This window comes from Salvia miltiorrhiza, chromosome 1, assembly GCF_028751815.1.
Source record: "Salvia miltiorrhiza cultivar Shanhuang (shh) chromosome 1, IMPLAD_Smil_shh, whole genome shotgun sequence".
Lineage (NCBI taxonomy): Eukaryota > Viridiplantae > Streptophyta > Magnoliopsida > Lamiales > Lamiaceae > Salvia > Salvia miltiorrhiza.
Genome location: NC_080387.1, coordinates 9,823,393 through 9,838,607, shown reverse-complemented (window position 1 = coordinate 9,838,607; position 15,215 = coordinate 9,823,393). Strand labels below are relative to the sequence as shown.

Genomic DNA, 15,215 nt, shown 5'->3' with positions numbered 1-15,215 from the left:
CGCGATTAAGACGTTGATTTTGATTTGAATTATTCAAGCTAATTTTCAAAGCTCAAGTTTCAGGTGTGGGATTTATTTCAGTACATGCTGTGGTTAATCTTTGTCCATTTTAATATTATGTGTTTACCATATGTGAGTTACATTAAATTATATATCGCTAGGGGCCCGTTGAATGGGTCCAGGACGTCACAGTCCTTGGTATGCCACAATGCAATTTACATGTTAAAGTTATGGTTGCAACCAGTCGCCAGGGGCCGGCTGAATCGGTCCAGGACGGAAAGGTCCTTGGTATGCCACCGTGCGACTTTCAGTTACGAATGTTTGATCATATGTGTTTCCATTTTATTAACGTGGACAATGATGGCATGTTCTCACACTGAGTGTACCCTGTATGCTCATCCCATACTTAACATTTTCAGGTTTTAAAGGCCGGAGGCGAGTGGTAGGTCGAATGGCGATTCAAATATTTTGAATTTAGCATTACTTAAAAATGTTATTTTGAGTAAAGTATGTTTAAATAAAAATTGATTTTCTCATTAAATATTTATTTATATTCGTAGTTTTTCCGCGTGCGTTTTCATTTAAAATTAAATTGGATTTGGGTGTCACAACATCAGCCAATGATCAATACATCAGTTGAAATAAGTAAGAAAACTCAGTCATTATCACAAATGGGTTTGTTTGAGAGAAGCTTACACAGTGACTAGCACTAGAATAGTCATTGACTGTGGTGGAAGTTCCCCCTTAAATGGATGACTGATTCTCCTTCAGTTGTACACCTATCGACTGTTGCTGCACGTTCTTCTTCAGTTTCGTCATTCTTCTGAGTTGAAGTGTTTCTTCATGAATCACTTCTTCAAATACTTCTGACGTCCTTTTGAATTCTATCTCTGTTTCTTCAAGACGTGCCAGAAGTTCTTGTCTCTGAGACTAAAGCAGTTTCAGTCTGTTGATCAGTCTGCGCTCTTGAACATTTCTTCTATCAGCTTCATCTTCGTCTGATATGTAGCGCATGATGATCCTTCGAGCGTCTAGCACATGATCGATCTCTCTGATGATCTGTCTCTGCTCCTTAAGGAGATTTTCAAATCTCATTCTTAGGTCTTGATACTCTTGTCGAATTCGATCATATCTGCTCGTTCCTTCTGACTGTGAGTGAATTGGACTCTGATTTTTTTCAGGAAAGATGAATCTGTTGTCGTGGTTAGAATCCAATGTCCCAATCTCAAGTCCGTTGACTCCTCGAAAGTATGTATGGACATAATCGCTGGAGGAGTCCTTTTTGATCCTGTTCATGAAAAGAGAAAGAGAATTATACAGAGAACAAGAAGGAAATACAGAACATGCAGTCTCAAGATGAATCTTGAGAGAAGATTTTGATCAACGACAACTTACCCTCAGTAGGATCTAGTTCAGTTAGAACCTAGTCAGAAATAGACTGTTCTTGCGAACAACCTGCTCTGATACCAATTGTTAGGTCCGGAGGGTCTCAAATAGGTGTATGGGGGGGGGGAATACACCTATGGGCTATTTTTCTTTTCTTTCCTCTAAAAACAGATTGATCTCAAGATAGAGATCAAAACGAAACTTTACACGCAAACTACGACACCTGTTGACTGAAAATAGTTTTGACCAAACAGGGTTGACGACTGATACTGAAAACTCTTCAGTAAGGAGTTATCAGTTAAGTTGCTAGAACTTAACTGATGCACGTTAGGGCTTCAGTCGAGTTTGCTAAAACAGAGATGATATAAGTCTTCATAACTATCAGAGGATAGATCAGTCAGACTGATATCACACGCAGCGAAAATAACTTTGTTTCGTAATAGCCTCGGTTGAGCACGTTGTTAGTCTTAGGTTTCACTTTGCAGTTATTCAGTATTCAGTTTATCAAGAGTAAGAACACATATAAGCATGTAAAGACTGAAAGCTGTAAATAACACAGAGACTTTTACGTGGTTCGGAAAACACTTTCCTACATCCACGGTCGGTTGATCAGACCAACAATCCACTCCGCAAGTGCTTAACTGGTGCACTGCAAACCGAACCGTGTGCACACAACCGTTTCACTGAAGTGTCCACTCTTCAGACCCACACTTCACTCGTGTCGGATTTCTCACTCCTAGCACGACCTTGCACTAGGATCTCATGGAGTCAGAGAACCTTCCTGAACTCCTTTTTCACTCAAACACTCGATTTCTTTATTTCGAAAGGAGGTTTGAAAAACTTGCCAACTAGACTTCAAAGAACAAGTTCTTTGGAGCAAGTTTTGACCTGGGCTTTTGGGTAAACAGATATATGCCTAAGGTCTAAGAGAATGTGTGTAATCAGCAGTGACTGATTTTGGCTTTGGAATTCTCTTCTTCGATTCAAGCTTTGGGGAGTTTAAGCTTTGGGCTGAGTAGCAATTTTGGCAGAGCTTCAGCTTATGTTGTTGAATTGGTGAAGATTGAAGTTGATCCTCGAGCGCTACTTATAGGAGAGATCCTGAATAGATCCGTTGGCGGAGAACGTCTTCAAGATTTCTTCCGTTGGAGAGCTTTTTGAATTTGGGCTGAGGCTTCAATCTTCGAGGTTCCTTGTTTGGTGGGAACGGCTATCTTGATGAACAGAAGATGCGACGTTTCTGATAAAGTAGCCACCAAATAGGAATGACCTCTGCAGAGAGGGATGATCATGAGATCTCTGCATTTAATGCGGCTGTACTATGTGAGCACGTGGCTTCCTTTGAACGTTGGAAGTTCAGTCAGAGGAAGAATGTTTAACTGATACTTGACTTTAGTATCAGTCCGCTGAGTCCACGGAGCACGCATTAAGTAATCAGTTCCGAATTGATTCTTCAACTGATACTTCAGTTGGTAACTTGAGACTTCAGTCCTTTGTTCTTCAGTCTTCAGTCTTCAGAACCGCAACCTAAACTAGAAACGAACTCTAACACTTGAGTTCAAAACAGTTCTAGTCTATTACAAATTAAACCTAAGGATTTTTTTTATATCATCAAAACAAGACATGATATTCCATGGGGTTCCCAACAAAAAGTCAATGGCATATTCACACCAATTCCATTCTTTAACAATATTCAAATCATCCAAGCAGTCACTGATCCTCGAAATTATGCACCCATTCGTTGTACTCTCAATTAGGCAATGAGTTCATCTGCCGTCATCGACGCATGACAACATCACATCCTTTAGTTCATTGATCTTAATGAGCCTAGGTATCGTATTTGGAAAAAAAAGCCTTCCATTGCTCGTACAGATCTTCATTATCCTCTTTCTTCACAGTTAGCATAGACTTCTCATCCTTTGGCAAACCAAAAACTCGATGGACATCGTCTGCAGTCACTGGGATTCTGGTCCCGCAATGAAGTACCAACTCACACCTCTTGTAATTGAAGCAATCGAGCAGCCAGTAGTTGACTTTCCCAGACATATCTTTTATAAGGATTTCAATAAGGTCGTCAAACCTCATGGTCGCAACGGCAAAGTGTTTCATGTCACTCATCTCTCCCATAGCCTTGTACAACACACACGGCATGCTCCTCGTAAAGAGAGACGAGTAATCCTCTGCAGGCTTCACTTTAAGTTGTTTATAATTCAACAATGCAGCCTTCCTTTTCACCTTATGTAACTTCTTCGCGTTGACAACAGTGGATCCCGTAACGGCATGTAGCTCTGAATTCCTCCAACAGTAGGCAAATTAGTCGATGAACCACCCATTTCCTGAGCTTTCCTTTTAGGAATGTTCGCTGTACAACATACAAAATTTAACTATTCAATGTAAAATTTTATTAAACAAGTTACAAATTCAAAAAAAAATAAAAATAAAAATAAACGAACACATGAATCAACACAACAGTCATTGTACCCCAAATCAACATTGCAGGCATATTAAACTTTCACAATAATACATATCAAATAATAATACATATCAAACAATAATTCACAAAATATCTTCACTTTCTTGGCAGGTATTTTCCTCATGTTCATGCAACTCATCTACTTGTTTCTCTTTAACCTTTGATTTGTTGTTGGCTGCGAATAAAGTTTTCAAAATCAAATAATATACAACAAATTAAAAATAATATACGATATAGAGTTCCAACGGTAAACCTCTAAATTCATAAAAATTCTACTCTAAATTAGTAATACAGATAAGTATTATACCTTCATTTGGTCGGCCATTATGCTCATCGAGTTCCAGCAGTAAACCTCCTTGTTTTTCTTTACCCTCTGATGTGATATTGGCTGCCAATAAAATTTTAAAGATATTAATGATCATTATAAGAGTAATAATACATTTACATATCAAATAAAGAAATTTGTGTGACAACAAAATCTTTCACTCGTCTTCTGCAATTCGTAACATCCTTCATATATGAAAGTTCACACAAACATACCATTCGTAACCTATCCAAACCCAAAAAAAAGGACAGAAACAAGGTATTTGTTAACCAAATTGATCTCTAATTATCATTTCTATCATGCTTAATAACAATTAACATTAGCCAATTTAATCAATTAACACATAGATCATAAAGTCCCAATTTTAACAAACTAAACTTTTTGAAAATCTTTAAACATGCATAATTCACAAATCAAACCTTAGATCTATCAAATTGAATCACTTAATTGCATAAATAAACAATCAATTAGTAAATTAAACCATAGAATAAATTTTACCCAAATTACATCAAACTAACTCATATCAAAAATCACTAATCAATTTCAATCATCAATTCAATCCATCAAATATCATATTAGTAACCTTAATAACATATATCCATCACCAATTCATCAATCAAGCCTCAAATCCAAAACTTCTCAAATTTACATAAACTAAACTATTTCAAATCTCATACTCCCTCCGTCCCATTAAAGTTGGCCATGTTCTTTTCGGCACGGAGATTAAGAAATGTATTGTTATGAGTTAATTAAGTGGTCCATATTTTCAAATGACTTTTGTTTATCTTAATTGCTTAATTAGTAAATATGCCAACAACCATCATAAATCTGCCAGCAACTCGCCGCCGCCGGTGACCGCCAACCAGAGCACCACCACCACCGACTGCAAGCACCACCACCACCACATCTTGCAAAAATCTTGACGATTCGAACTCGACGATTCCGCCATCCTCCACCACCACTAGCACCACCAAAAATCTTCTGACCGGAGCACCATCGCCACCAGCACCACCACCACCACCACAAATCTTGCAAAAATCTTCAAGAAATGAAAAGGAGAATAGGAGATCTGAGACCAGAATCAACGACCGGCGAGCTTCGAACTCGACGATTCCATCATCCTCCGCTTTCTTCCTCACTGTCGCATCGCATACCCGAACCAGAATCGCATCGACGATCGACGAACCTTTTTCTCCGACGACGGTCGCCCCTCTATCTCTCCACTCGCCACCCCCAAATCACGACTGCATGCCCTCGGATCTAGGGCTCGCCACCCCAAATCGCAACCGCCCTCAGATCTAGGGCTCGCCACCCCTAAATCGCAACCACCCTCAGAGCTAGGGCTCGCTCTCTTGCCGGAATTACAGAGACGCGGCGGCGGCGCGACTCTGAATTTATGAAGAGCAGTTCAATTTTGTGTATACGTGTGTGCTGTAGGCGAGAAACAGAAGGAGGAAGAAGGAGCGAGAGGGAGATCACGATAAGAGCTTTAATTTGATGTATTTTATGTAAATTAGTGATTAGTGTTTTAAGTGTTTAGTTAATAAAGTATAAAAATGATAAAGTAGAAGAGAGAATGTAATAAAAGTAATAAAGTAAGAGAGAGAATATAATAAAAGTGATAAAGTATGAGAGAGAATGTAATAATTATTACCTTATTTGGAAATGTGTCAAGATTCTTGGGACGACCCAAAAAAGAAAACGTGTCCAAATTCGTGGGACGGAGGGAGTAATATTTTTAATTTTATAATAAATAATTATATAATAGTGCAATCTATACTATATTAAAAAGGCAGTTTCCAATTTAAAATCAATTTCAAATCAATTTTAAAATTGAGTGGCAATTTTATAGTTATAATAAAATTGAAGGTTTATGTTTAAACTATATTTTTCTTTTAATTTTTCATTTCTTTAACTTCTTATTTGTTGTTTTATTTCTTTCCAAAATTATGAAATTCGAATAATTATAAAATATTTAATATGCATATCATAATTAAAGATCACGATAAGAGCTTTAATTTGATGTATTTTATGTAAATATTTGATTTAAAATGTATAAATTAAAGAGTGGATTTTGAAAATACCCACTTTCCTTTAGTAAAATTAAAAATTAGCCGCTAAGATAAAAACTTAAAAAAATACTCACACTTACCATTTTACCCCTTAAAACACTACCCTTTAAAAAATTTCCGCATTTCACAACCAAGTGGAATTCACAACCAGAATTTTTTGGTTGTGAATTCACAACCAGTTAAATTCACAACTAGAATTTATTTTAGTTGTAAATTCACATTGTGAATTCGAGCTTTTTTGGTTGTAAATTCACAACCCTATAGAATTCACAACCAGAATTTAATTCACAACCAAAATTTAATTCACAACCCTAAACCCACTCTAAACCCTAAACCCCAAACCCACTCTAAATCATAAACCCTAAACCCACTCTAAATCATAAACCCTAAACCTTAAACCCTAAACCCTAAACCATAAACCTTAAATAGTCGAATTCACAACAATAATTTTTTGGTTGTGAATTCACAACCAAAATTTAATTCACAACCCTAAACTCACTTTAAACCCTAAACCCTAATTTAGTTCCGAACCCTAAACCCTAAACCCACTCTAAACCCTAAACCCTAAACAATCGAATTCACAATCAAAATTTAATTCACAACCCTAAACCCTCAGCCCACTCTAAACCCTAAACTCTAAAACCTAAACCCTAAACTCTAAACCCTAAACAAATGAATTCACAACCAGAATTTAATTCACAACCGAAATTTATTTTGGTTGTGAATTCAAGTAGTCGTGAATTTGAATTTTAAAGTTTGAATTCACAACCAAAACAACTAGTTGTGAATTTATCGAGCTGATTGTGAATACTAGTTTTAGTTGTGAATTCATAGATCTAGTTGTGAATTCAAGAATATTAAATTGTGAATTCGTAGATGTGGTCGTGAATTCAAGAACATTAAGTTGTGAATTCATAGATCTGGTCGTGAATTAAAGAACATTAAGTTGGGAATTCAAGTTTTAAATAAATTCACAACTATAAATAGTGTTAGTCGTGAATTCGAGTGACTTAACAACTAGAAATATTATTGGTCGTGAATTCGCGTGAATTCACAACTATAAATAACATTAGTTGTGAATTCAAGTTTAGAATAGAATAGTTAGCCAAATATGTTCGTGGATTATTCCATATACGGTATTGAGCACCTTATTGTAAAGTTGGTCCTAACTCTTCAACTTCTGTGACCCTTAGATTTTTAACTAAGATCCAAGTTCGAATACTAGCAAATGTTAATAAAAATGAAAAAAAGGATTATGATAGGACTTAAAACCAAAATTCAAATAACATCAACTAATAGTAAAATATAACTATATATTGAATACGAGTATACAACCATTGTCTGCCTCAACAGCTTTGCTGAGAATCAATAATGCCTAATTTGGCATACATATCAATAACTCCATTTCCAATCACAATATCTTTTGAAATCCAACACTTCCTTGTGATGAATCCATGAACAGATTTGCGCATAAAGGATCCTTCATTTGAGCAAAGCATGAAGACAAGCTGACTAGAGTCAGCAATTCTGGTTGAACCTTATTCATCTACATCTGATGGAAGAGCTTGATTGCAACATCTGGGTGATTATTTTGCTCATATGCCACAATTACGAAGTTCCACGACACTATATCTCTAACATACATGTGGTCAAAGACATTTGGGACATATTTTAACTGACGAAGTTTGGCATACATATTAATCAAGGCATTGGAAACAAATACATGAAACTCCAAACCATGCTTTATGACAAACAAATGGATCAGCTCCGGCTCTCATGAGCTCATTGATTTTGGGGATGTCGGCTTCGGAGGTGGCCATGAGCAGCAAGATGTCGACGGGGTGAATGTTCTGCTGCAGAAGAGCCTCCATCTTATCGTAAGAGCCCTCCACGGCCAACATCCCCATGTAATTGAAGTACTGCATAATAATAATGAAGTACTGCATCTCGACAGAGTCCACTGACTTGGTAGAGAATAGAACAACACAAATACCTAAATATAAACCAAAAAACCAAAAAAATTATGAAATAAAACAAAAGAGTGACCAAAAGAAGCCACAAAGTCCCTAAAATGCTCATTGCTGGCCACCACAAGCAAGCCAGCAGCATCCCCGCCAACACCGTTCCAATCCTAGGCGGTGCCGCCCTTCCTCAACTGCAACTCCCTCAACTGCACCTCCGCCTCCTTCATCTTCCTCACGATCTCCTCATTTTTCGGATTTTCCCTCAACAACGCCTCACAATCCTCCACACTAAGTGATATCTCGAGTTCCCACTACCACATGAACTGATCATATACGATATAGTTATGTTGGTCACAAAAACTATCAAGAGCAAAGTTTGAACAATGCAATCAAGCAATCTTAACTTTACCACATACATCTCCACACAATTATTCTTCCAATCAACGCTTAAAATACCTAACAAACTTTCAATAATGACATGAACTCAGCTAACACTACATCTGCGTTTGCTCCTCTTGTTCCCAATTCTCTAATCAATTCAATTCCTCATTCACTTGGATAGATACAAAAACTTATCTGCAAATTACAAACACATGAAAGAAATATCTACATTTTTCTTTAACAGATTATGTTTTTAGACTACTCTTGTGCTTCTCAATTTTAGATCAATTCCGGCAATTTGCACGCAAAATACTCTTCGTGTAGTTTACGGAAAACAGAGATATTGTCACGACCGGCCCTAATTAAGGATAATTAAGCCGGGAAAACCGTGACTAATGGAGGGAGATTAGAAGCGGGGTAGAAAGGGGGATAATCAAACAAGGAAGGATCGCATTTCATCATTGTTAACAAAAGGGATATTTATAATATAACGGAGGTTTAGTCGTATAGACTCAAATAACTAGTAAGTTCGGATAACTCCGACTTAGCCAAAATAACATAAAACTTCTGAGTACGCAGCGGAATAAGGTTCTGATTACATGTATGAAGACATGTATCCCTAGAGTTCATTAATACATAATAAGACAAAAGAGTCCCGCTCGTCACTTCATCACCATCGGCAGCTACTCAACCTGCACATTTAGAAATATATGCAGGGCTGAGTACAAAAGTACTCAGTGGGCACGTATGCCTAAGTATAAAAATACATGCTTCAAAACTGTAAATTGTCATGCCATCATAAACAGTACAGCAAGGGAGTTTTTCGCTAAAAAGGCCCAAGCTTACTAAGTTCATTTGTGATTCTTAAAGTTCGTCTGCAGACTAAGTTCTCTTGTAATCTATCATATCTGGAACTTTGTGCCGGAGAGGTGGCCACCTCTCACGGTCACTTGACCGGCCAACCCGCTAGATGACTCACGGTCACTGGTGTACACTAGTCCTGGCAGGATAGCTATCAACTGCTCACGACCCGAATTCGATTGCATCATTGGCAAAGCCAAAGCAGATAGATATCATACTAAAATTTAAACATTTTATGGCAAGACAATACTTGAAATAACTTTAACTCAAAGATTTTGTCATGAAATAACTTGCTTGAACATTTAAACTCATTTGATATATATGAAAGTAATGCCCACCTGATTGCAGTGTTTTGCTACTTAAGACAATGATTCTCTTTCCTTAGCGCGATAGGTTACTCAGGCGCTTTTGTTTATTTGAACCTTTGATAACACGAAAACATGTGTTCGAGTGAATAATAGAAAATATAACAACAAATGCAGTGAATCACTATTCACTCCTTTCTCTAACTACCCATATTTCCTTAAACGACTGTATCTAACTCATTTACAATCGTTCTTCCTTTATCGAAATACTTCATGTACCTTTGAGGATGTAGGAAATCCCATTTTATATTATTCATTTATTTATCTATTATAAATAAAGAATAATTCTATATACATAAAACGTTTTTCTTTTCCCCATTTAATAATGCCAATCAATATATATATATATATATATATATATATATATATATATATATATATTGCTACTATTAAAATAACTAATAAGTCATTAATAAATTCTAAACATTAATTCCTAATGAAAATTTCATTGTGAGATTTTAGGAACATTTGTAAAAATGCTTTAAAATAAGAAATTAACTATAAAAAGAAATTTTTGAGAAGATCTAATAATTTTAATATTTTAACCATTTAATAATTAATAAATCTTTAATATTTCATTTATCAACTATTCCATCTAATATAATTCTACCAACAAATTCTCATGAAATCTTTCTCAAAATATATATATATATATATATATATATATATATATATATATATATATATATATATATATCTCAATAGCTCATTTATAAACTAAAAGTGATATTTTATCAACAATAAAACTTTAAAATCCTTAATATGAATTATTTTGAATCATTTCAATCTCAACAAAGCTGTATAGACTCAACTTCAACTAATAAACTGCTTTTACTCCGAACTCGTATGGAGTCGAATTTTATATCAATAGAAACATCTTTGAGTCTAGTTTAATTGAAAAAAACGTATGTTGAAAAAATCCAAGTAGTTTAAGAGATATAGCGATTTTCCCATCGCCTACCAGATTCGGCAGTTTCTGCCAACTGAAAGTCTAGATTTTTGAAAAATAGCAAACGTTACCGGAATGACCTCAAATTTTATATGCAGATAGCTAACATATATATATTCATACAATAAAACGTTTAGAGCTAAATATCAACATATGGTTACTGAAATAATTAACCTAATCATCTTCCTTACGACAGTTTCAGCAGATACGGGCAGTAGACTTCTCGAATTTTAAAAGGGTAGTAAACGAAGTTCAAATGACATGAAACTTTGTACGAATATTCACCACACTCCCATCTATACCCCAGAAATTTCCCATAATATAATAGAAACGGGAATGCATCAAAACAATAGCGTCAACTTACCCCTGTCCAAGTGAGCACTAATGGAAGTTGTTCGCCGGGGGTTTTTCTGGTCGTCGTTCCGCGATGGTGTTTAGCCGCGAAGGTCTACGACTTAGTCTTCCTCGTGCGAGGTAGATCAGGCTACACAACGGTGGTTTCTCGATCCTTTTTCGTCGTAAGGATAGTGAGAAACGAAGGCCGTAAGTTGGCCGGTGGCTAAGTCGGGAATTCGACGTTGGCCGCCGAAGGATATTGCGGCCTTTGGTCAAGAAAATACAAAGAAGTCTTCGGCCTTTCGATTGTTGGATTTGGTAGCCTGAAGATGGAGGAACGAGTACACGTTCTCGGTTCAGAGCCTAGTGGCCGGTCGGCGAATAAACGGCCAGGCGAAGGGAGCTCACTTGAGCTCTTACAACTAAGAAATTTAAAATTCTCTCTCTCATTCTCTTGTTGTTGGCGTGTGAAGAAGTGGATGGAAATTGCTTGGCTGATGATTTAAAAGATGGAGTTGTTGGCTGATACTACAAGGGAGTCAAAATGTATCTGCGAGGTGTAGTCATAGGTTGCGGCTGAGGTGGTTGGAGGATTTGGGCGGCTGGAGCATGCTAAGGAATAGGGAAGGGTGCTGCAGATTTTTGCACACACATACACTTTTCCTTTCTTTGTAGTCAACATCCTCATGCTTAGGTAGATGTTAGTATTGTAATAGCTAGGTTGGTTGTGGTGCAAATAAATAAAATCCCTTTGGCTTCAAAATTCTAAATCTGTAATATGAAATGCGTATTTGTGTATTTGCTTGATATCTGATTTCTAGATCTCTTAGGATAAATCTAAATTAAATCCGTAGATTTAATTCTTTGACTAGCATCTAAATTAAATCCGCAGATTTAATTTGCTTCACAAGCCGAAATAAATCCACAACTCAAATAAAATAATAATAATAACAACTAATAATATAATTAATATTTCTATTGCACTTAATAAATAACATGACTTCGCTAAGTCAGTTATAACTTTTGAAAAACATCACTGACTGCTTCAATAATATAAATTCAGGATCATAAGCTGAATTCATATCCGGATAATAATCGGTTCCATTCACTGATGAAAAATAATAAACACAAAATACTGGATTTAATATATAGAAAAGTGCGGGTCACTACAGATATCGATAGACGAAAAAAGCATAGACAGATTAGAATTTAGAATTTGCGATTTTAATACCTGAATCTGGAGGAGCTTCGAGCTGCCGCGTGTATGATAATGGAAAGAGATAATCTTGCGCAATGAGAAATCGGCCTCAGAAAAATTCAAATTCACACGATTCCTCAGCGATTCCTCCCACCACGATTCGCCCGAACTCCTCCTTCACACGATTCGCTGGATTTGAGATGGAAGATAATTTAGGGTTTTAGAAATTGGGGATTTGAGAGATGAGATAACATAGGGTGAGATGAAGACAGAGGAACAAGGAGAGGGAGATGCAGAGATTGGAGATGAGGAGAGGAACGCGCGGTGGCAACGCCGATGTCGCCATTGCCGGCCTCGGCCGCCACCGCCGTGCTCCAGTCGATCCGCCGCCTTAATCGTCTCTGAGAGAGAGAGAGAGAGAGAGAGAGAGAGAGAGAGAGAGCGGGTGGGGGGGAGGAATGAGAGAGAGAGACCAAGAAGAGAGGGGGGGGGGGGGCGAGAATTGCTTATTTTTAAGGAAGGGTATTTTAGTCTTTTCATGCAAAAAGTGGGTAAAATTTTATGTTTTTATTTTAGTGGGTAAAATTTATTTTAGCTATATGAAAGTGGGTAATTTTATATATTGACACTAAAATTAATGCACTAAAAAAATTAAAAAAAAAATGCTCCCTTCAAGATTCGAACCCAGGTTCTATATGCATCCAACAAGATGATGCATCCACCGTAGATCTTGATGATCGAATGGCTGAAAATGGTTCTCCGTTTTTTTTATTTATGGTTTTTTCTTGAACCTCTCCCTATATATATATATATATATATATATATATATATAATATTTTTCCGTGCATTGCACCGGATGCAAATACTAGTTAAGACTTAAGAGTGAGATATAGTGAGACACAATAATTTATGGAACAAATGAATTTCATTGATTCCAAATCGCATCTCAAAATTTATTTGGATTCACCTTTTGAATTGAATAAATGTTTACAATTACATTCAACTTGCCCAACAATTATATGTAGGTTATATAATATAGAGAGATACGAACAAGCATCTGGAAAGAAACAAGGAGTGAAGAAACCAAATTGTTGAAGAAGAAGAAGAAGGCGATGGAACTCATTTGGGAAAAAAAAATCAACGCCAAAAAAAATGAATTCTTAAATATATTTTTTAACATTTTTATTGGGCTTATTAATTTTAACTATAGTAGTATTTAATTTTGTGTTAAGAATAGAAACCACCGCTTTGAACTATAATAGTTTTTAGGGTAAATATCATGAAAATCCCTGAAGTATATCAATTTTATTAAAAATATCCTGAAACTTTTAAAATGTTCTCTAAACCCTCAAACTATCAGGTTTTTATCAAATATATCCAGTATTTATTTTTCAGTCACCAAAAACGTAATGTGGCTCGCCGGATGCCACAATGTAATTTATATTATATTTATTTTTTTAAATGCAATGGAAAAAATGACGTCGTTTCGTACTATATCATTCTAAAAAAATTCACTCTGAAATTAAAATTCACTTCTATCGTGTTTGAAATTCACGCTAATAACCTAGAATTAGGGATAAACACGATAGAATATGGTACGAAACGAAGTCGTTTTTTCCATGTCATTTAAAAAAAATAGAATATAAATTACATTGTCGCATCCAGCGAGCCACATCACGTTTCTGGTGACCAAAAAATAGATGCAGAATATATTTGATAAAAACCTGATAGTTTGAGGATTTAGAAAACATTTCGAAAGTTTCAGGATATTTTTGATAAAATATGTATAGTTCAGGAATTTTTATGATATTTACTGATCACTAAATTATTAGCAACAAATTACCGCAACTAACACGGTGCAATTGTAGCACAAATTGGTAACCAAGTATCGTATCCACATGGACTGACACAACGAAACTACTTTAGCTATCTCCTAAACAAACTTAAGTAGTAGACAGGCAACAGAACGTAGAGATTGGTTGGCTTAAATTAAAACGCAAATAACGATAATTAAAATCATGTAGGAAATATCAAATATAAAAGACAACTGATCCTAGGGTAGTAAATTCATTAACTAAATCTACGTAATTAATCTATTAATCCTATGTACCAATTTAATCCAGCTATGATGAAAGATCACTTAATTAATCAATTACTCTCGCTAGAGCAGCAATGATCGTAGATTAATAAATTCTCTATCTCCGTTAGGTCTCAAGAAAATCTACTAACTCCCAATAGCTCCTAAGAATAGCTCCCTATGATCCACCTATCTCCGCTAGGTCTCGAGGTTAAATAGCATCACCAATTTTCACACTTTGTTGCTAATAATTTAGATCACTAAATTATTAGCAACAAATTACCGCAACTAACACGGTGCAATTGTAGCACAAATTGGTAACCAAGTATCGTATCCACAGGGACTGACACAACGAAACTACTTTAGCTATCTCCTAAACAAACTTAAGTAGTAGACAGGTAACAGAACGTAGAGATTGGTTGACTTAAACTAAAACGCAAATATAACACTAATTAAAATCACGTAGGAAATATCAAATATAAAAGACAACTGATCCTAGGGTAGTAAATTCATTAACTAAATCTATGCAATAAATCTATTAATCCTATGTACCAGTTTAATCCAGCTATGATGAGAGATCACTTAATTAATCAATTACTCTCGCTAGAGCAGCAACGATCGTAGATTAGTAAATTATCTATCTCCGTTAGGTCTCAAGAAAATCTACGAACTCCCAAAAGTTCCCAAGAATAGCTCCCTATGATCCACCTATCTCCGCTAGGTCTCAAGGTTAAAATTATATCATACATCCCTGAATCCGCTAAACAGTTATCTCCGCTAGGTCTCAAACCGAATAACTAAACATGCAAACTATTGGCCAAATAATTC

At 35.9% G+C, this 15,215-nt stretch overlaps 1 long non-coding RNA gene across 1 annotated transcript; it reads right to left on the bottom strand.

Annotated features, from left to right (window-relative positions):
* Positions 1-7,754: 7,754 nt before the first annotated feature.
* Positions 7,755-12,746, bottom strand: LOC131006543 (uncharacterized). The gene is made up of 2 exons (XR_009095573.1): positions 12,344-12,746; positions 7,755-8,543 (listed from the first exon to the last, which is right to left on the bottom strand). It is a non-coding gene; the product is annotated as an uncharacterized LOC131006543 (long non-coding RNA).
* Positions 12,747-15,215: the final 2,469 nt, after the last annotated feature.